Source organism: Dreissena polymorpha, chromosome 2 (genome assembly GCF_020536995.1).
Source record: "Dreissena polymorpha isolate Duluth1 chromosome 2, UMN_Dpol_1.0, whole genome shotgun sequence".
In the NCBI taxonomy this organism is placed as follows: domain Eukaryota; kingdom Metazoa; phylum Mollusca; class Bivalvia; order Myida; family Dreissenidae; genus Dreissena; species Dreissena polymorpha.
In genome coordinates, this window is record NC_068356.1 from 69871579 (window position 1) to 69894704 (window position 23126).

A 23126-nucleotide genomic window follows, 5' to 3' on the forward strand; every position below is an offset into this window, starting at 1 on the left:
TCGAGGTTTATTGTCAACGTAATTGCGGTGAATTGATTACATTCGGAAACAAAAATCGAACGACTCGATTTTAAGAGTTCACTTTTTTCCCAATCCGACTATTTTAATGAGGGCTATTTTAGCGGTCTTTTGAATCTGTGTACAGAGTATACATGTTCACCGTAGGTATAAAATGGCCAGTGTTTGCCTGAACCAACGTGATAAAAATCAAGTCTGGAGTAACTGTATGTACTTAACAATGGATTCATCATGTTCTTACGCATCGCAATTTATCACTATTTTCAATGTCAGTTATCATTCGAGATATAAGACAATTCTGGATTAAATACTTTATTTTCAATTGTTCAGATAAATAAAATCCATTACACACATCGCCAGCAAAAGTTATGTTAACATGTTCTGCCGAATATTTATCAATTAAGACATTAACACTAACAGCGTAATACTAAGTTTAACGTAACTTTAACTAACGTTTCGCGAAAAAAGTTCCTTCGTGAATAAGCGCGGTTTAGGCTGCCTGGTTTGTCACTTTTTAGTCATAGGATTATCCGGGGTTTTCATTCTTTACACATGTACAAACTACTTATATTTTTCCACATCGCAAACATACTACCTGTAATGCAATAAGCCTACATATTTATAATCTTCAGTCATGTACCTATGCTACCAAGCATTCAAATTATGTGTAACCATTCTTGAGTTGTACCAAATTATGCTGCTTTGATAGAAGAAACCCTTTATTCACACAATCCCATAAACTATAAAATGAGAAACCTTTATGATTGATCATACATTTTAAATTCATAATATTGCTTTATGTGTCATGTTCCTTAACATATATTGTTCCTTTACACAAATCATTTACCAAAGAAGCGTTCACCAAAATGAGTAATTAGTATTGTACTTTGAAACAAACAATGCCATTTATAAAACTTATAAAAAAGTTTATAAAAACACGATTGGTATTATATGTACTTTTAAATCGCTTACGCACGTGAGGTTCACATTTACAACAACAAAAAACAACAGTGCGAGCACCAAACCTCTGTTGAGTTTAAAACCATCTATGTAGATTTCCCATGAATATAGCTTAAACTGCGCGAATTTTTTACTTAGATTTGCTAACATAAATTGTGATTGGTAAATGAACCACAATTAATCTTTACTTACGCATTGTGTCCATTCATCACAAACGTCTTTGCAGTGTCCCGTGAATAGACATTTTGTATCGATGTCATTTTCAGGTAAAAGTTTAATGAACACAATTTATATAATATTAAATCGCCCCATTTGCTAAAAATTCTATAATTTTTCAATTATTAAAAACGTATTCGGTTTACATGTTAATTTTTATGATGATTTTATTGAAACCTTGAAGATCATGTATAAGAGTTCTAACTTATCTTTAAGTCATCAGTTGGTCGGATCCGCACATGAATGCTGTTCATCTTAAGCAAATCTCTTTCACAGCTTGCAGATGTATGCAACCGTAAAGGGACAGTTGAATATATCTTCGAACTACCTTTTATTTAGCATTAAATCGCACTCCTGTCACAAACACGCTCGCATCAGGTGATATTAGCATTGTTATATTGATAAGAGCTGAAGATCAAATATTTGATATGTCTATGTGACCAATTTGTCTAACCTGAGATACTTTTAGCAGCACACATGCATAACCTTTTGACTGCGATATGCCAATTATTTTTTGTTGTGGTCTGTGTATAATCATTGAGTAGATAAATAGTAACACAATGTAAATGTATTCGCTTTTATTTTTATTTTTTATTGTTATTTTGAATTGTGTCGCTATGGGATTTATTTTTATGTACAATCAAACATTTGAGGAATACTAATGGGCAAAGTGGGAGGTTTGGATGAAACCTGTTCCCGCAGTGCTTATGCAAAGACCGTTCAAAGGCGATGGCTCCAGCTGCGTTCATGTTTTTGCCTTTGCCTCTTTGCCATTGTTTACTTTATGTCTAGTGAGTTGTTTTGTGTTCACTCTTTGGTAGTTGGTTTCTTGACATAAAAAAGTACTACATTGGTTAATAAGCATGTGCTCTCCTGCTGGTGCAGCTTAGTTTCACTGTATGTTCATTTGGTTCGATTTAAAACAAACACGTATAAAGGCAGGTAAATAGAGGCTAATTCTATTTTCAGTTTTCAGCTCCATGTCAGCCAATATTTAAACACGTCTTGAATAGGAGTACCAGTTTTCAACACTGTCCGGTAAACACAGAGACTGTAAATGGATATGGTTATTGCCCTATTATTGACCAGGTATTCATCTATCATTGTCAGTAACGTGGCAGTTGTAAATAGTTTACTTTTCATTTCACAGTGTGGGCTTTGCGTTGCTACTGTTGTTGTCGAAATCGGCTAATCGGAAAATATGTTTAAACCAATATTTGAAAATAAGATTATCGATATATCCACAAACGTACATATGTATCGTTGTGCGTAATATAGATGTGCCTGTTTAACCATGCTTGCCACTTCTGTTGTTAATTAAAGGTCATCCATAAAAAAATGTATAATCTTGACAAAGAGTTGGTTTGTCACACTGATATGTAACCTTGGAATTGGACATAAGGACTTGGCCCCAGTAAGTGACGTGCGTTCGGGTAATGATTGTCTCTTCTGCCTGTTTATTTGAAAATACATACTTGCTGAAAAATGTCGAGCTAATGAAAATGTGCATAAAGTTGTGAATTCTATATGTAACCTTAAATTGTGACCTTGACCTTTGACACTGATTCTTGTAGTTGCCGTTTCGTCTTACAACCAATGTCACTTATGGCAAGTTATTGATAATATTCATTTCTCCACTAAATTGTTCTTATACTTTATCATGAACTTTGAACTATGACCTTGAGTTTCACCTTGGTCAAATCAGCATTGTTTTTATTTGAGACACTACGTGACTAAATGTATTTCACTTTTGATTTTTTTTGAAAATCACTTTATACTGGCCTAAAATATTATCACGATAAAGTGCTAAGAATGAATGTCCTGTACTTGATGTTTGAAATTCAGTTGTGACATTGACCTTTATCCTACACGCATGATGTAAGATCTGACAGTGTATTGAACTCATTCAATTTGCAAGTCTGAAGACAATAAAGGGACTTTTTCACATTTTGGTAAATTGACAAAAATAAACGATGTTATAATTTGGAGAGTTCTGATGTTGTCGTTATATTTTTTTCAGGATACGAGGATTGATTATACATATAAAGAATAAAATACATCTCTCATTGTGTGAGCATGGATGGCCGAGTGGTCTTACCGATAGACTTTCATCCACTGGGGTCAGTGGTTCTAGCCCAGTTGAGGGTAACCTTTTTTGTTGTTTTTTTTTAATTTTATTCTTTATTTTAATGGAGCTTTTTAGATCCAATGTTTACATTTATCAATATTAAGCATTTAATGACAAACTGTGATAATGTCCCTTTTTAGATGTTTACTAAAATACCACAAGGTAAAAAATTAGAACTCATTGGTTGTTTATTTGCTTTAAAAGTGATTTGTTTATTTGCCTTGTCAGCGAGGTTATTTTGAAGTTATTAGCACTTTTATCTTTTTTTTTTCAAATCATAAATAAAAAAGAAAATTTAAGCTTCATTTTGGGAAATGAAGGCTTAATGCATATACATTAATTGTCATCCAAGTACCAGAGTTTTTTTAAACGAAAAATACCATAAAATCAGAAAGTGTCGTCCTTGATTAGCTTGTGCGGATTGCACAGGCTAATCTTATTTAAAATGCATTAAGCCCCGTTTTCCATGAAAGCAGCCAACATGTACAGATTTCAATGATAAACTGGCCAATGTCGTCGCACAAGCTGTTATAAACACTAGACTGAATTCCAAATGCACATGTGCTCTTTGTAGATTTCCCATGAATATAGCTAAACCCGCGCAAATTCTTTCCATAGGTTTGATAAAAACATAGCCATTGGTTAATGAACCGACAATAATCTTTACTTACGCATCGTGCCGTAGCATGTATCAAAATCGTCTTTGCAAAGTGTCCTGTGAATAGAACTTTTGAATCGATGTAAATTTGCACGTAATATTTTAATCAACATCAGACATTTATATATTTGAAAAAAAATCATCCCGTTTGTGAAAAATAATATATCATTTATTTATCATATATAAGACTTGAATTTTGATGATTTATGCTGACTTCATTGACACTTTAAAGATCGTAGATAAGAATTCTATAAGTTATAACTTTGTAGTTGATCCGATCACACATGCATGCTGATCATGTTGATCATATGAATTAGCAACATTTCAGATATTGACTAGAAAAAACTCTATGTGGACTATTTACATGTAGTGTTATTGCCAAATGATGTATTTTAATTAATTATCAGCATCAATTTAATATTTCGCGTTTGGCCGTAATTTCACTCCGCGATTATATTTTCTCTGTTGGACGGTTATTGGGCGATTTGTATGGTTGTCCAACTTAACGGAACTTTGTGTTACGATGTGCTTTACAATCTTTGTATATTGTTTTCGTATCCTGAAGTATAGAGAGATCGGTCGATATAAATAACTCAATGAACCTTTCGAGTTTTATGAACAAATACTTTACACAAATGGCCGTCACCAATTCTCTTCAGCTGCTTGCTGAAATTGGCAACCATAAATGGATATGCCAATGTGAGCTAATTGTCTTGCTAGCGATACTTTTAGCAGCACACATACATCACTTTTCGACTGCTTTATGTCAATTGTTTCTTGCTCTAATCTGTATATAACCATCGAGTACAATGTAGTTCAATAGCAAAGATATTAAAAAGTATATTCTTTTACAGCTATTTAATTTGAATGTATGATTCTATGAGGTTAATTTTATAGCACTCAAATGTAAATGAATAATTCTTTAGCAAGTGTCGTGTTTAGATCTATTCCTTAACAACGGTAAAAACCCAGTGCGTTTTCGTTGACTGTTCCAAGACGGTGACCAGGTTTTGTTCATGTTTGTGCATTTATAACATACGTGCGTGTCTTGTATTGCGCACATGTTTTGAATTATGTTCATTGCCATAAATAAAGGACCGCATGGTGTTATAAGGGTTTTTTGTCTCCTGTTGATGCAGCTTAAGTTTCACATTATGTGTATTTGATAGCAAATAAGTAAAAAGACTAATGATAGGAAGAAAATTCTATTTCCAGTTTTCCGTGTCATGTGATAAAATATTTAAACACGCCTTGAATAAGAGGACTAATTTTAAAAACGGTTCGATAAACACTGGAAAATAATGCATAATTCATTTCGTTGGCTTAAGTAGATTTTGGAATTGGATAATATGACATATTGTTCGAAAATATTTAGAAACAAGAATCTCGATATTTCTTTAAAAGTACACATTAACGGTTAATTTGTGATCTTATTACAAATGCCACGCTCATTACACTGGGCGTGTAGTTGAATCGAGCTTTGACCTTAAATTGTGATCTTGACCTTAGACATTGTTTATCAGAAGCCATTTCACTTACGCCAAATAATAATAATTGAACCCTTATCCAAAATGTGTTTTTTTTTAAATTTAACCCCGAACTTTGAAATGTGACTTAGAGTTTAACCTTTGCCAAATGATCTTGGACTTTCTCTTCGTAATTTGAAAATTCGTCGATACTAGAAGTTATTATCACAAAAAGTGAAAAGAATGAATGTCTGTTACACGTAAGGCCGGGTCGAAGTACAACTTTCAGGAGCCTAGGGAACTAGGGAATGGATGGACATATCAGAGTATGGTTCGAAAAGTTGACAAACATTATTGAAAATCGCTCTGGGGAAGCGGAGTTAATGCATGTACATGACATATCGTCCTAGATTATTAGAGGCGACACTCTCCGTCTTAAGGGGGTTAATGCATGTGCATAACATATCGTCCTGGATTATCAGAGGCGAAACTCTCCGTCTAAAGGGGGTTAATGCAAGTGAATAACATATCGTCCTGGATTATCAGAGGCGACACTCTCCGTCTAAAGGGGGTTAGTTCATGTGCATAACATATCGTCCTGGATTATCAAAGGCGACGCTCTCCGTCTAAACGGGGTTAATGCATGTGCATGACATATCGTCCTGGATCATCAGAGGCGACACTCTCCGTCTAAAAGGGGTTAATGCATGTGCATGACATATCGTCCTGGATTATCAGAGGCGACACTCTCCATCCAAACGGGGTAAATGCATGTGCATGACATATCGTCCGAGATTATCAGAGGCGACACTCTTCGTCTAAAGGGGGTTAATGCATGTGCATAACATATCGTCCTGGATTATCAGAGGCGACACTCTCCATCTAAAGGGGGTTAATGCATGTGCATGACATATCGTCCTGGATTTTATTATAACACCGCATTGATATCTGCCTGATATAACGTTACCTGATATATTTTTATAAGGCCAACAGGAAGTTCTTTTATCAGTCAATGTTTGGAGTTACGTGGGATTTTCAATAAAGTCAACAATTTCTATCAACATGAATCAGGTTCAACAAAACAAACAATTTGATGCCAAGAACGTACATATTTTATTCTAGTTTAAAGGGGCCTTTTCACAGATTTTGGCATTTTTTAACTTATTCATTAAATGCTTTATATCGATAAATGTAAACATTGGATCGTAAAAGCTCCAGTAAAAAATCAAGAATAAAATTAAAAAAAGGAAAAGAACATTGCCCGGACCAGGTTTCGAACCAGTGACCCCTGGAGTCCTGCCAGAGTCCTGAAGTAAAAACGCTCTAGCCTACTGAGCTATTCCGCCGAGTACATACACGTGAAGTATTTTATACCTTATATAAGCAATCTGCGTAGTTTCACAAAATTTAACGACAAAAACAGAACTCTCCAAATTATTCAATCGTTTCGCGTTGCAACGCTTTATAATTTTTAGGTTTTAAAATCGTCAAAAGATGCATATAATGGCTATATTAGACCATGGTAAATGTTCAGTATTACTGTTTCCTCACAAATATCATAACTAAAACGAAAATTTGCGAATCTGAAACAACTTTTTTCAATTTTGTCAATTTACCAAAGCGTGAAAAGATCCCTTTAAAGTCATAAATCACAAAAACGTTTATTAAAAAAAACCACAACAGCCCACACTGCATAAGTTAAATGACGTCATCAAAGGGGCAATAAATCCTAAATATCGATATAGTCTTTGAACTCGCAAATTTTGCACAGAAATTCAAGACAAATGATAACTGTTTGCTTATCCTCAACTATTTAAACAAACGATTTAACACGCTTATGTCATTATTGACACCATCATCAAAATGTCAATTTTAATACACATCTCCAAAATGGCGTCTCCAAACTATTCGGTGAAGTGTGTTCTTAGATTAAATTTGTCGCTGCAGTTTATTCCTGATCTCCAATTCAAGACGTTTATAATTAAAGCGGTTGTACTCTTCCCATTCGTAGTTCAAACAACTTTTTTTCTCCATACGATGTTTAAAATAAGCGGTTATACGTGTTGTCTTTTCGAACGCCGTTTCTACATGTATGTCAACGTGTAAAAGCCGGATCAGCAAAATCAGCGGGATCCGTACATATTAAATATAAAGAAATGGATTGTTTTGCAGATTTTTAGGAAAATGTGGTATTAAAAAACAGAAAAAACAGGTTACTGTCCCATCTTTGTTTAATATATTAGGCTCTACGAATAAAATAACGGCTCGGCAAGCCTCGCCGTTATATTATTCTAAGCCTCGCCTGATATATTACAAAACGATGGGACAATAACCTGTTATTCTCTATATCAGAGGCGACACTCTCCGTCTAATGGGGGTGAATGCATGTGCATGACATATCTTCCTAGATTATCAGAGGCGACACTCTCCGTCTAAAGGGGGTTAATGCATTGCATGACTTATCTTCCTGGGTTATCAGAGGCGACACTCTCCGTCTAAAGGGGGTTAATGCATGTGCATGGCATATCGTCCTGGATTATCAGAGGCGAACCTCTCTATCTAAAGGGGGTTAATGCATGTGAATGACATATCTTCCTGGATTATCAGAGGCGACACTCTCCGTCTAAAGGGGGTTAATGCATGTGCCTGACATATCGTCCTAGATAATCATAGGCGACACTCTCCGTCTAAAGGGGGTAAATGTATGTGCATGACTTATCGTCCAGGATTATCAGAGGCGACACTCTCCGTCTAAAGGGGGTTAATACATTTGCATGACTTATTTTACTGGATTACCAGAGGCGACACTCTTCGTCTAAAGGGGGTTAATGCATGTGCATGACTTATCTTCCTGGATAATCAGAGGCGACACTCTTCGTCTAAACGGGGTTAGATTAGATAATTAAATAAAGCTCGATTGGTCATTGTCGGCTCAGGTACTACTTAAACGTAATCCGGGTATTTTTAAGTATGCGGGTAATTCAAATTCAAAGTACACGGGGTACGGACATATACTAAAACGAACTCCAGAGTACGGCCTGATAACTTTAAGCGTATTGTCCGGGGGTAGATTGGGGTATCCACGTTTTTTATATAGTATTGCATGATCCGACAACCATCGATTATAATAACTTGTTATGAAAATATTACATTTTTGCCTCCTATATTTATTTGAATTTGATCGATTTGACAGTCGAAAACTTATTGAAACGCTCTCAATTCCGTTTCCTGGGCAGAACGAGTAATTGCTGTCTTTGTCCTAATGCGTGTTCGGCTTATGAAATCAGATTGCTCACACTAAGCCAATCCGGATCAGTGTAAATAAAACAATAAAGCTATAATGCATTTCTTTTTAAACAGGCTCTGTCTGAGAAGCATTATGTCGGCTTACCATTTTAACCAAGATAAATGGTTACTGATTTCCCTTAAGTTGACTATTGAACATTTCAGCATATTGTTTGACATCTTATCAGCTTTCGTGCATATTCTTATGGCTTAAAGTCACATTCTACAATTTCGAATGACATACTGTGAACTCGCGCAATTAATCAGTATTATGGGCTTTTTGACTTCAACACACCCACATTATTTTTATATTCTGTTTCTTATCAGAGTTGAACGACCTTTGCTATGAACATGTCCAGCATGTAATGTGTCCGATCTCAAATCTTGATTTAAGGTACGTTTTGATAAATTAAGTAATGAAAAGGTGACATTACACGATATAAAGAGATAGCTATTTATTATGCCTCTGATACCAGCTTGGCATAATGTGAGCCTCGTTCCGGGAAAACTGGAATTAATGCATGTGTGTAAAGTGTGGTCACAGATTGGTCTGTCCAATCTGCACAGGCTAATCAGGGACGATACTTTACGCCTTAACTGGATTTTCGCTAAGAAGAGACGTCCGTTTAATCGAAAACATACCATAAACGCGAAAAGACTTTAAGCCTGTGCGGACTGCAAATGCTAATTTGGGACGACACTTCACGCACATGGATTAAGCCCAATTTTCCCAGAACGAATATCATTTCAAGGTGGAAGTGGCAATGTCAAACTGTCTTTGTCATGTTTCGCCTCTTGCATAGGGTCGCTTTCTTACTATCGCATGTAAACGAATCCCGTTGAGACGGTCTGTGTGGACAATATCCCAGATAACGAGCGTCTGCAACACAGGTGGTAAGTATGTGGATTTGATATAAATTAGTAAAAACATCAATTTAAATGATAAATAATATAATTCTAACGAAAAATCAACTTTTCTTAAACGAAAAACCAACTTTTCTGAAAAATAAATTTGTCACTATCAAATATATATATAACAGGGTATCCAACTCAAAATCACCGAAAACAGATTTCATCGATTTGAACAGCAAAACTTTCATTAATTGTGCAGCGATTTTCACGAACCCGGTCATATTCAACGCAGAAATAAATTTCCTTTCTGGAAATGTACATATCGTGATGGATTTTTACATATGCTGTGTAAAATTTTAAGAAAAAAACACGATACACAACGTGTCAACTTTTCATCAATTATTTAAAAATGCAAATGGCTTCATTTTAGTTTGAAAATTGTGAGCCATTATGCAAACCCATGAATTACGTGCAATTGTGAGCCATTATGCAAACCCATGAATTACGTGCAAAGGCGTATAATGCATCCATGCCATTGAAATGTTCGATCGGTATTTAATTATTGGTGTCAACTGTTAAGTATTTAACATTCACCTAATAACAAAGCACTCAGACTTCAATGGAAGACGCTCTGCATTGCAAGCCTACAGGCATATATGCAAACCCATGATGTACACACCAAGTCTACTAACACATCAAATTACTGTTACTATGATCCATGCCATTGAAATGTTCGATCGGTATTTAATTATTGATATCAACTTTTAAATATCTAAAGTTCACCTAATAACATCCCACTCAGACTTAAATTGAAATTCCGTTTAAGAAGATTAAATTTGAGTGTTTACAGTCAACAATTGACTTAAAATTCATAAAATCTAAATTTATGAAAGAGTGTCACAAATTCTACAGTAGATATCAACCACTTACACATAGCACAGCTTACTTTTGTGGGATCAAAATCGATTTCCGAAGTAAAATTGCATTGGCAAAAACACATTATGAAAATATTGTCTTACCATTTAAGAGCATTGAACTTTTAAATCACGTTATCTGTAATACCTGGTATTTTGATAACACGTTTTTATATGTTTATTAAAAATATACAAAACACGTAAAGCGAACATATCACGACAAAAACCAAATTGTGAAAACAATTGCTTACTTGTTTGTACTTATTTTTTGCAAACAACGGATGCTATTATTAATAATCGTTCAAAGCAGATTGAGAGTTTGTAAGACTTTCATTTAAGCATTTAAGCAGAAAATGCATAGGTTATTACATATGGCAAACCATAAAAATTACATATAGCAGACCATAAGTATTACATATAGCATACCATAAGTATTACATATAGCAGACAATACTAATAACATATAGCAGACCATAAGTATTACATATAGCAGACCATAAGTATAACATATTGCAGACAATAAGTAAAACATATAGAAGACCATAAGTATTACATAATGCAGACCATAAGTATAACATATAAAAGACCATAAGTAAAACAGACAATTAGTATTACATACAGCAGACCATATTAAGTATTACATATAGCAGAACATAAGTATTACATATAGCATACCATAAGTTTTTATTATAGCAGACCATACGTAAAACATATAGCAGACCATACGAATCACATATAGCAGAACATAAGTATTAGATATAAAATACCATACGAATTACATTTAACATACCATAAGTATAACATATAGCAGACCATAAGTATTACATATAAAAGACCATACGTAGAACATATAAAAGACCATAAGTAAAACATATATCAGATCATAAGTATAACATACAGCTGACCATAAGTATTTCACATAGCAGACCATAAGAATTACGTTTAGCACAACAAAAGTGTTACATATTGCAGACCATAAGTAAAATAGATCATAAGTATTAAATATTGCAATCCATAAGTATTACATAAAGCATATCATAAGTTTTAAAGATAGCACACCATAAGTCAAATATATAGCAGACTATAAGAATTACATATAGCAGACCATACGTATTAAATAAAAGACCATACGTATAACATATAGCAGACCATTAATAAAACATATAGCAGACCATAAGTATTACATATAGCAGACCATAAGGATTACGTATAGCAGACCTTAAGTATTACATATAGCAGACCATAAGTATTACATATAGCAGACCGTGAGTATTACATATAGCATACTATAATTATAACACATTAAAGACAATACGTATTACATATAGCATACCATAAGTATTACATAATGCAGACCATACGAATTACATAAACCATAAATATTGTATATGGCACATCGTGAGTATTACATATAGCATACTATAAGTATAACACATTAAAGACCATAAGTATTACATATAGCATACCATAAGTATTACATAATGCAGACCATACGAATTACATATAGCAGACCATAATTATTACATATAGAAGACCATAACAATTAAATATAAAAGACCATAAGTATTACATGTAGCAGACCATAAGAATAACGTTAAGCAGACCATAAGTATTACAAATTGAAGACCATTAGTATTACATATTGCACCATACGAAAAACATATAGCAGACCATAAGTATTACATATTGCAGACCATAAGTAAAACATATAGCGGACCATAAGTATTACATATTGCAGACCAAAAGTAAAACAGACAATAAGTATTACATATAGCAGACCACAAGTATTACATATTGCATACCATTAATATTACATATAGCAGACCAAAAGTAAAACATACTATAAGTATTACATATTGCAGACCATAATTATTACATATAGCAAACTATACTCTATAAAGATAGCAGACCATAAGTACAACATATAGCAGACCATAATTATTACATATAGCAGACCGTAAGTATTACATATAAAAGACCATACGTATCACATATAGCAGACCATAAGTAAAACATATAGCATACCATAAGTATTACATATAGCAGACCAAAAGAATTACGTATAGCAGACCATAAGTATAGCATATTGCAGACCATAAGTATTACATATAGCAGACTGTGAGTATTACATATAGCAGACTATAATTATTACAATAGCAGACCATATTCATTACATATAGCATACCATTAGTATTACATAGCGCAGACCATGCAAACCATACAAATTACATATAGCAGACCGTAAGTATTACCTATAGCAGACCATAAGTATTACATATAGCAGACCATAAGTATTACATATAGCAGACCATAAGTATTACATATAGCAGACCATAAGTATTACATATAGCAGACCATAAGTATTAAATATAGAAGACCATAAGTATGACGTATACCAGACCATACGTATTACATATTAAAGACCATACGTATTACATATAGCAGACCATAATAATTACATATAGCATGCCATAAGTATTAGATTTAGCTGAGTATACGTATAACATATAGCGAACCATAAGTATTACACATAGCAGACCATAAGTATTAGATATAGCAGACAATACGTATTACATATAGCGGGCCATAAGTAATATATATTGTGGACCATGACCATACGTATTACATATAGCAGACCATATGTTTTACAATAGCATATCATAAGTATTACATATATCAGACCATAAGTATTTATATATAAGACCAAAAGTATTACATAAGGCAGACCATAATCAATTTCATGTTTGAATGGAAAGTGTATCACATTTAACAGCCATAAGCATAGGCCATGTTTGCATTTAAGGTTTGTGTAACAACTGTTTGAGTCAAACAAGGAAAGCTTTGTTCTGTTTTGATTTTCTAGTAGTTGTGAGTCGTCAAATATTCAACAAGCTAGTAATATTGCAACGTTTACAACAAATACATTTAGAAAAAGAAATATTAAACTATACTATATAAGGTATATATTAAGGCGATAAATACCTGTTACTTATGTTGTAATCGATGTCGAAAAGTACTGTCGGTTGCTCACATATGCTTTAAGAATTTCAAAGACTGACAGAGAGCAGTTAAGTGTCTGTTTCTCGAATGCTCCTGCTAATTATTTCCAACACCGACAGTGCTATCAAAAGTTTATCAATTATTTGATGCTTTAACCAAATCCTCTTCTAAAACCGACACAAACCCATAGATAATGCGGTTTTTATAGCTACTCGTTCCGACAACATACACATGACATACATCTATTCGTTATACGTTCCAAACACCGACACCGAGCAGTATAGCGCCGGTGTTTCCATGGTGTAGGTAGCGAAGTCATCTAGTATCTTAAATTTTAATGTACTTATATATATTTCCTCACGCTTTTTAATATATATACATGTTGCAATAATACTGACTATCAATTGAAATGTATATAATTTTTAAAAAATCTGGGAAAACAGGGCTTAATGCACCAAGTACTGGTTTTACCCCGTAAACGGACTCGAGACTTAACACTATATAAGCAATGCATATTGTTACTTGCAGCTTCTCCGACCATGCATCACCCTTGCATTGGGTTCCAGGCTCATGCAGTATTTCCGCGTAAGGAACGAAAAGTCCTCTTCCTCTTCCTCATCCTCCTCCTTCTCATCCTCCTATGCCGAGTCATCATGAGTGGCGAGTCTGCTGGTCACCTTTCCTGAATATTTTGCGACCTGTAAATGACGTTTAATTGTAAAAAATACAAATCGTTTGGTACAATTTTGTATTAGACATTAATAGAAATATGAGAAATTAAATACAAAAAAACACATGAACACAATTTAACACTTATCTTCCGGAAACGGCCCTCTTGTGTAAACTAAATTGAATGTCCCAGCCTCCATTTTGTGCTCCTGTTCTAGATGACGCAGCCGGTCAATCACCGAACGGTCGCACAGCGAGCAAGAGTAGTAATTCCTCGGCTTTGTCTACTTCACTTTCCGCCCGGTCTTAGCACGTGCCTCTGACATCAACGGCTTCATGGGGTCTGCCGTCAGCGCTTGCACCCAGCGAACGTGGTCTGTTACCCAGAGGTACATAGTCGTCTTGCCCTTTCCCACGTAAATGGGGCATTGCCTTGGGATAGGCTTTGCGTTTGGTGTCTGAAATATTAGTTTAAAATGTGTACGAAGCAGGTGGCTATCAATATATATGATTTATAAAGAGATGATGAGATAACGGACCCAGTTAATTGATTGAAATAATGATTATGTGATTGAAGCAGTTATGCTAGGGTAAAATACCAAGGAACGTGTATAGATATTGTTAACTTTTTTTAATGGTGTTAAAAATGAATATTTTATTGCAATATTTGCACTTTGTTTTATTATACAAAGTAATCACTATTAACCTTAAGTTTATTCTCATGAAAAAAAACATACCATTAAATACCAATACTGATTACTTTATCTATTTGAGTGACATTAAAAGTGACCATGTACATGTAAATATCTATCTATACTGTCTAACTCTCCTTGCAGATATTATTGACAGGTAAATAGAATACTATATAAGTCTTATAACGATTCAAGACTTTGCCAAAATAAGGCGCCATTCCCCCAACAAAAAAGTGTTCATTTTTCCCCAGATAAAAATTCACCCGACACTCAACCAAATTGATTGCCCTAGACCCAGAATTGTCAAGTTCAAAATGTTTAAAACTAAATAGAATTTTTATGTATTTAATTTGGCGGTAATAAAGACTAATCAAGTGATTAAAACAACATATTCTATTGTTTCTCATGTTTGGTTTAAAGTCCAAATTTTTTTTTAATGATGCCCTATTTCCCCCGCCTCAGGGTACAGGTACAGTTTGTAAAGGTATTCCGAATCATAAGGCATTCTGAATCAACATTTTCATCAAAAACAATGATTCTTCATTTTTTACAGGCTGGGGGATTAAATTTTTAGAAACAACAATAACCATTCGAATCGCATACCAAACGTTAGATTTTTTAAATGAAAATGTTGATTGAGAATGCCTAATGATTCGGAATACCTTGACAAACAGAACCGTTACCCCAAACCCTGAGGTAGCCGTGGCGTAAAGGATAAGGTGTCCGCATTGCGACCAGGAGGTCACGGGTTCGATCCCCACTGTGGAAGCGTTCTTTAGATCTTCCCCATAGACACAAAGTACTGGTTCTAGGCAAAGGAAACAAAATTGACAGCTTTTTCAAATAAGCCCTATGCAATCAAACTAAAATATACAGGTTTGAACTAAACCAGAGGGAGATCTCTGCATGATACATGTAAGCAATTGTGTATGGTTTCCAGTATTTACTATGGGGAAGAACTATTGCTGGCTAAATATTTCACTTCAAGAATATGTTTGCGTATCAGATATCAAAAATGTACAAGACACAACCAATACAATTGTGTTATGAATAATACAATTTAAAAACAAACATGTTTTTTTTCTCCGTTTATTACTTTCACTGAATCGAAGGGTTAACAGAACCCAAGGCGAACATGATATAGGGCGAACACAAGGCTACGGGCCGAAACCCATTAATAAAAATGTATGCAATGACAACATAAGTATGGGGTCAATATACAATAAATACCGTCTAATTATTTGGACACAAACCACATTTTACCAACCACACAAAATGGCGGCGAAATCTACTTTCTCTTTAACCATTTACTGCGCCCGCTACTGAGCATGCGCATACATGGTTTTACATGCTATTTTAAGTTGGGCGACGTTGGACCATCGTCCATATGACGTTATTGCGGTGAATCGATTACATTCGGAAACAAAAATCAAACGACGCGTTTTCAAGAGTTCACTTTTCCCCAATCCGACTGTTTTAATGAGGGCGATTTTCGCGGTCTTTTGAATCTGTGTACAGAGTATACAATTTTCACCGTTGTTGTTTGCCTGAACCAACGCATTCTATACATAGATGGTGACGTCACTACGTTATTGTCACCTCCATACTAAGACGCATCACATTCCCCTGGTTTGGGGAATTATGCTTCCGCCAAAGTAGTTCTGCGTAGGAATAAAAATGTTAATAATGAAAAAACGGAAATATGTTTCAAGAAATGTTATTTAATTATGTTTAAATGTGATTTTGAATCTCTATTGAGACTGATATCGATTATCAGAAGCACGATTACCTGAACTTCTTTCGCTTTCACTTTTCACTCGTAAAAGAAGTGCTACCCACAATTCCTTTCACGTTAGTACACAGGTCAGAAAGACCGGTGTGTACACAATGTGAACCAACGTGATAAAAATCAAGTTTGGAGTAAGTATGAATCACCCCAGGAAACCCGATACCTTGTGAGCAGCATAATACCATCCGAGCAGCTTTGTATATTTAAGCGTGAACTTACATAGGGTAAGTAAATTGGAAAAATGAAAAATTTTCCAAGTCCAATTTCAAACAACTGTGTATGAGCATTGATAACAAAGGTATTGGCCAACATGTAGAAAAAAACCTGACACATTTTCTTAAAAAAATAGCGAAATCAATGCGGGGAATCACGTGGTCAGATTTGAGAAAAATGGCCGCCATTTGATGAAGAAATTACATCTACCTTATTACTTTCTTGTTTTTAATCGGATGACGCCTATCATAAGGCCAACCGGGAGCGGTTTCAGCGAGTATCAACCGTTTTCCTCTGGTTGGTCTGAGTGTGGAGATAATTCATGGAATATTTCGCGATTGGAAATGTGGCTCCCTGAAATAGAAGATCGGGCAAAATGGGCCATGTTCAGGCATCAAGGGGCAAAAAAACTGCTTAAATTTGCAAGCCACTACAATAATTAAAGGATTTATACAAACTTACATATGTCTGACATAACGTCTCAGCAGGGTTTCTCCGGAAAACTATTTTTTTGTATGGAGAAATTTGCGTTTTTAATGACCATGTTGGGAAAACATGGATACCATCTGGCAAAGAATAGAAAACCTTATGTGAGCAGCAACTTTATAATTCTTTTTCGTGACAAAAAAAAAACCCGATTTCCAGCCATTTTGTTGAAATTTTCTTTGCTTTGTAGAGGCCTATAGTGAGTGTTTGTGAGCACATATGCATACAAATGTACTGTTAATGCCTTATATATTATCAAAAGTGCCTTTTCAACATGCGCCAGTTTTATTTCATTTTACCAACACTATTTTGGAAAATATAAAGAAAGACTTGACTACTTTGTCACATAAATTAATTGGTTAGGTACATTAAATGATGTTTTTATAAGTGTATGTGAGGGCTGTATGTATAATATTTAATTGTCGCGTGTTCTGAGACTTTTGGTACTAATTCGGAAAGCGTCATAATGAGAAAAACTCATTTAAAATAACGTCGCTAAACTTGCGCTTAATTTTGTTTAGATTGCCTAATGTTTTCTGTGTTTAGCTATTTAGCGTATTTAAGTAATATAAAAATCGGCACAGACTGGCCATGGAAGCAATTCATCTAAATCTACATCGTACGTCGCTGCCGTCAAGCTTGACAATTATGCGACGGGTGGTGAGAAGATAAAGTAAGAATGAGAAAAAAGTAAAGTGAGAAAAGTTGATAGTTAAAAGTCAGAAGGACAGTACAGATGCGTCCCCAGCATACAAATAGTTGATTTTGACCTTTTAATTTCAATGAGCTGACTTGTAACTTCCCTTTTAACGAATTTGGCCACTACGTAGATTTCCCATGAATATAGATAAAGCTGCGCGAATTCTTTCCTTAGGTTTGATAAAATACATTGTGATTGGTTAATGAACCACACAAAATCTTTACTTACGCATTGTGTCCATTCATCACAATCGTCTGTGCAGTGTCCTGTGAATACTCCAGTAGACCTTTGTATCGATGTCATTTTTCACGTAAAAGTTTATTCAACCTCATTTTTATATTTTAAAATCGCGCTATTTGTTCAAAATTCTATAATTGTTCAATTATTAATTATGTATTTGGATTACATGTTTATGGTTTATGATGATTTTATTGAAACTTTTAAGATTATGTATAAGAGTTCTAACTTTATTTAAGTCATTAGTTGGTTCAATCAGCGCATGAATGCTGTTGATCGAAATACCATGAATTCTCAACATTTCAGCAATTGGCTAGAAAACATGTATGTGGAATGAACATATGCAATTATAGTTACTTTAAATTTTGGGCTAATTTTGTTATTTAATATCATCGTTAGCTTTAGGCAATAATTGCAATTCCATATCCCTTCATATCGGTTGGACGGTTATTGGGCGATTTCTGCTGTTGTTCAACTTTACGGGACTTTGTATTATGATGTACTTTACAATCTTTTCGGTATTATTTCGTATCCTGAAGTAAAGAGAGATCGATAGATATAAATTAATCGATGAACTATTCGCACGTTTTTATGGACAATTACTTTACACAAATTGCCGTCATCAAATCTCTTTCACAGCTTGGAAGATATAGGCAGCCGTACAGGGACAGTTGAATATATCTTCGAACTACCGTTTATTTAGCATTAAATTGCACTCCAGCCATAAACACGCTTGCATCAGGTGATATAAGCGTTGCTATAACGCTAAGAGCTGATGACCAAATATTTGATATGTCTATGTGACTTATTTGTCTAACCTTAGATACTTTTAGCAGCACACATTCATAACCTTTTGACTGCGATGTGTCAATTATTTTTTGTTGTGTTCTATGTATAACCATTGAGTAGATAAATAGTAACACAATGTAAATGTATTCGCTTTATTTTTTATTTTTTTTGGAATTGTGTCGCTATGGGATTAATTTTTATGTACAATCAAACATTTGAGGAATACTTATTGGCAAAGTGGGAGGTTTGGATGAAACATGTTCCCGCAGTGCTTTTGCAAAGACCGTTCAAAGGCGATGACCCCAGTCTTGGTAATGTTTTTGCCTTTATTTTGTACATGTTGTCTAGTGAATTGTTTTGTTATTCACTCTTTGGTAGTTGGTTCGTTGCCTATATAGGACCGCATCGGGCAATAACTTTAATAAGTGGTTTATCTCCTGCTGGTACAGCTTAGTTTCACTTTTCGATTTAGTTAGATTTCAAGCAAAAACTCAAAAGTTAGGTAAATAGAGGCTAATTTTGATTTCAGTTTTCATTTCCATGTGAGCCACTATTCAAACGCGCATTGACTAAGCGTACCCATTTTCAAAGCTGTTCGATAAATACAAGGACTGTAAATGGATACGGTTATTGCCCTATTATTGGATAGGTACTCATCTATTATTGTCGGTTACGTGGCGGTTTGAAATAATTTACTTTTGATTATCGATATATCCACAAACATACATATTTATTATTGGGCATAGGACTGATGTGCCTGTTTAACCATGCTTGTCACTTTAGTTGATATTTTAACGGTTATCCATTACCCTTACGACCTAGTCCCAGTATGTGGGATGCTTTCGCAGAATGATTGTTTTTTCTGCCTGTTTATTTGAAAATACATACTTGCTGAAAATGTCCCTGGAGTTCTTTTTTTTTATTTAACCTTGAATTGTGATCTTGACCTTGGACACTGATTCTTGTGATTGCCGTTTCGTCTTACAATTAATGTCACTTATGGCAAGTTATTGAAAATAATCCCTGCTCTACAAAATTGTTATTATACTTATACCGTGATTGTTGTAAAAGACTGCATCTTTTAATAGATATTCAAAGAACAAGCTTAAGCCTTGTTAAATGAAAATAAAAACACAGTTAATTTGAAAGCCGAAAACAGCATCATATCAGTTTTTCACCATAAAACAATACAAACAAACATCATAACATACCGATAGTTACCTATAGTTTCTTACAATTAGTCTTTATGAATTAAATGAACTCGTTTTTTTTTCAGAAACCATTTAAATGATTTCCATGACCATTATAATTTCCGACAACCGACAGATACGTCAATATTGTCGGTTTGTTACGGCTATACGTTACAGAGGGCAAACATGTGGACACATTACTGACATGTGACTGAAGACGGCCACCGTTAGCATTATGTAGGTAACAAAGTCGTCAAGTCCCATTTCATCTAGTTTAGAAGCATTTTCAAATGAGCAAATGTTTGTTAAGTAATTTTTTAAAAAGATGTGTTTTTCAAATAATTTTGAAGAATTGATTATCATCATTGTTTCGTGCAAAATGCTCAACACTTCAACGTAAGAAACTTAATCAAAATCACTTTGTATGGAGCACAACTTTGTTGTGGATCTTTAAATAATATGATAGGGTTGATAAATACAATAGGATAGATTGTCTCATGAATGATGCATGCTTAAAGGTCAAAGGTCCAGGTAAGAATTGAATGTTTAACATCCATTACAATACATTTATTCTTAGCCCTTTGTCAGGACCATCAATTTGTCCAGAATGTATTTTTAAATGACGAAGAAGAAGTGAATAAAATAGGTGACGGGGGTATCAAACAAAAACCAGACTCATTGGATCAACTTCAAAGTTATTGTAACATTTCAAAATTCATGGTAAAATTTAAGAAAACATTTGTGGAGAATGGATTATCTTTTCTTTTTAATTTGCATAAATGACATTGGTTGTTAGACAAACTAGCAACCGCAAGAAAAAGTGACTAAGATCAAGATCACATTTTAAGGCCTAAGTCCGAATTGACTCCGGAACATTATCATAAGGGTGCCTTTTTTCAGCAATAATGTTTTATTCCAAATATATTGACAGAAAAGAAAAGTATTTTGCGAAAGCATGTAACATACAGTTGCAGGTTCCCTAGCTACGATCGTTAGGTAACAAATCAATGTTTAAAGACAATCTTTGTAAAGATTAAACATTTGTTCAGCATGCAGTTCCTTCCAAATAACTTAACAAAGTGGCAGACACAGGAGCACAACTGTCTCACGCTTTCGCGTAAATATGTATGTGTGTGGACATATCGATATCTTGCTTTTAAATAAGTTCGAAAACAATTTTTAAATTATCAGATTTAGAATACTAGTACTACAGAAGCCAACACTAAGTTTACACTGTGAAATGAAAGGTAAACTTTTTCGAATGGCCTCGTACGCGTCAATGATTACTGAGTAAAAGCCAATAATGGAACAATGACCGTATAATTTCGTATTTAGTGTCTGTGTTTATCGAACATATTTGAAAATTGGTACTCTTATTCAAGGCATGTTTATATATTGGCTCACGTGGAACGGAAAACTGTTAACATAATTAGCTTCTATTCCCCAGCATTTATAATTGCTTGTTTAAAATCTAAACGCTTTCACATACATATACAGTGAAACAGAACGGCAGTAGAAGAGAACAACTTTATTATACAAAGCGATCCTCGTTTTTTGGCAAGAAACCTATTCCAAAACAGTTCAACAGGAAACCAATGCACTGGACAAGACACGTACACGTACATAACAAACGCACATACACGATAAAAACTCGGCTCACCACGCTGGAACGGTCGATGCAAAAGAACTGGGTGTTTTAACCGGTTTTGATGAGCACTCAACCTCAAACTTGGTCCAGAATTTGATTCTTTATACAAATTAATCTCATACCATCAAAAATAACAATACAAGAGAATGAATTTCAATTTCGTAACTATTTTACTACACTGTGTGTATATACATACCAGAGCAACAAACAGTGAACACACATCAGTCAAAAGGTTATGTATGTGTGCTGCTAAAAGCACCCCTAGTGAGACAAATGTGTCATCTTAGCATACGTAATGACGTTTTACACTGTAAACGATTATATCTTAACCGACTACTCGGGGTGTATGGAAATTACTCAAGGTGTATGGAATATATACCATGGGCACGTGAACGCTCTAAGCCAATATGATTAGGTCATTTTTGTAGGAGGTGAGATATCTAATAATCTTCAGCCACATAGTTATGGTAATATTTCTTGAAGCCTGCATGTTTATGGCTACATTTACATATCTTCGTTCACATACAGGTTTCCTTGTCAATAGCCCAAATGTTGCGGTTTCATATTTATGTAGATGAACAAAAGAGTTCTTACGTATGCACTTTAAAGTTTCTATGAAATCTTAATTAATGATTAAAATTCATGTCTAATATATTAAACAGAACTGAATGTTTATAGAATTTTAACAAAAGGGGCAATATAATAAATATATCAATGCCTGATGTTGAATAAACATTTACGTGAAAAATGACAAATATACAATACAAAACCTCTATTCATGCGACAAGGAGGAATGTGATGCCTGGATACAATACGTGTGCAAAGATAAATATCGCTGCATTAATCAATTACCGCGCATCACGATTTATAATATGGATACAATGTGCGTGTAAAGATTAATTGCGGGCCATTAACAAATTGCAAATTATGTTCTTAAATCTAAGGAAAAAAATCACCTAGATTGCGCTTTATTCATGGGAAATCTACAAAGAGCACGTGTTCATGTATGTTTTTAAACGAAACCAACAGATGTTTCTTGCTCGCTCTTTTGTGTACATTTGTACTTTAAGTGGGTTATTTACTCAGAAGCACATACAACACGAAAGCGTTTTTGTTTATAAGCGGCAAACACAAACCCTCACATGGTTTGTTTAAAAAACAATAATCATTTATCTTTATGATGAATGCTTTTTGGTTCATGATATGTGTCAAGAGG

The 23126-nt window shown here is 34.4% G+C and overlaps 1 protein-coding gene across 2 annotated transcripts in view; it reads left to right on the forward strand.

Annotated features, from left to right (window-relative positions):
- Positions 1-23126, forward strand: part of LOC127867497 (delta(24)-sterol reductase-like) — a 131307-nt gene that overhangs the window by 58897 nt on the left and 49284 nt on the right. The window lies entirely within an intron of this gene.